Raw genomic sequence first — 1,707 nt, forward strand, 5'->3', positions numbered from 1 at the left:
TATATATATATATATATATATAGAGGAAAGCCCCCTATTATGAGATAGCGGCGTTTTCATTAAACTAATAAACGCTATCTGTTGGTTCCACCATGAATTTATTGTTTTTTAAATTGAAAATTATTTAGGAAAAACTTCTTTTATTAGATCGTGCCGGTAATTATTGCAAAAAAAGATTTTAGAATTTGGATGTTTTTAAGTTTCGTTGAGGTGAGCTTTTAAACCTTGTTTATTGTTTAATAAGTAAATATTTGGCAATAAATTCTTCATGTAGCGATAGTAAGATCGTATTAATAGAAAAATACGTCATATGTTAAATTGCTTAATTACTGAAGTTAGATTTGATGATCGTAAAACCGGTAAGGTGTGAAAATAATATGAAATACCCAGCGCATTTCTGAAATAACCTATGTCATAGTGAAAATCATTGCTAAAGTATAAATGTTATTGTACAATAATAAGAAAGACTCGTAATAAAAGAAGCATGATAAACATCGAATGCCTGTTTCTGCGATGCTTCTAACGATGGTTCTAACTATCTGAAGACGAGTCGGCTACAATGCATCGCATACTCATTTTGCACATATACTGGCTGTGTTTATTTGTAGTTTAGAAACATTAAATAAAGTTTTTTAATTGCAGTACTGATGTACTTGCGTTTTATTATATCAATTATTTACATCAATTTCTCGACATTTCATATTAGGAGCACAATTTTTTGACTTTGCGATTTGAACACTTTTTACATTTCTTTAATTTATAAAAAAAAATAAAATTTGAATTAAATTTTACATAATATATTATTATCTAATAATATATCTTAAAGCTTATTAAATTCCCTTTAAAATGACCTATTATTATTTTTTATTCTATCCATAGATTTCTAGTATTTACCCAAAATAAACTTGGTATTTTATATGAGCCTTTCCTCTATGTACATACATGTATATAATATTTCATATTATTTAAGCATCGAAGATCAAGCTTCGATTATTGTAGTCGTTTAATTACTATTTTTTATCGATTGTATTCTCACATGTACTGTGTAAGATTATTGTTTTTTAAACAATTACATGTACGAACATAATATATTATTGACGAAAAATTTTTATAAAAATATAAGACATTGCATATTATATTTTATTAACAATAACGAAATATATATTTAATAACACTTTTACCTCGCTTTATATATCTCTGTAATTAGATTGAGTAACATTGACTGCTGTTTTTCTGTCGCAAGAATGCGACATGTTTAAAAATTGTATTGTGATTATTAAATACGTAGTAATTTTCCCCATTATCTGAACATTAAACGGTAAATATAAATAATAGATATTTTAATAATTAAAATAAATAAATGATCACTTACTGTTGTAAGAAGCGTCGTATCTATAGAAACCTTTTGCCAAAAATGTATTTTTATGATGTAATATTTGTAAAGAAAATAGTTGCAACTGTAACATTAGGTCGCAAAATAATTAAATATAGGAATAAAGAAATTAAATTGAAATTATAATTAATTACAATTATACTTCAATAAATTTAATCGTGTCGGTATAAAAAATAAATAATGTATAGATAAAACAATCTTCTTTTCTTTACTTCGTTCTGCTCATCTTTGATATTGTTAAGTAGATCGTGAATAGTGCTGATCTCTTGCGCTTGATTCTTGCCAGTCTCACAGGCCCATACAAGTAGCATCAT

General features: G+C 26.0%; 1 pseudogene; it reads right to left on the reverse strand.

Annotated features, from left to right (window-relative positions):
* Nucleotides 1–1,187: 1,187 nt before the first annotated feature.
* On the reverse strand, nucleotides 1,188–1,707 carry LOC108690630 (annotated as a pseudogene).

This window comes from Atta colombica, unplaced genomic scaffold (genome assembly GCF_001594045.1).
Source record: "Atta colombica isolate Treedump-2 unplaced genomic scaffold, Acol1.0 scaffold34, whole genome shotgun sequence".
Classification (NCBI taxonomy): domain Eukaryota; kingdom Metazoa; phylum Arthropoda; class Insecta; order Hymenoptera; family Formicidae; genus Atta; species Atta colombica.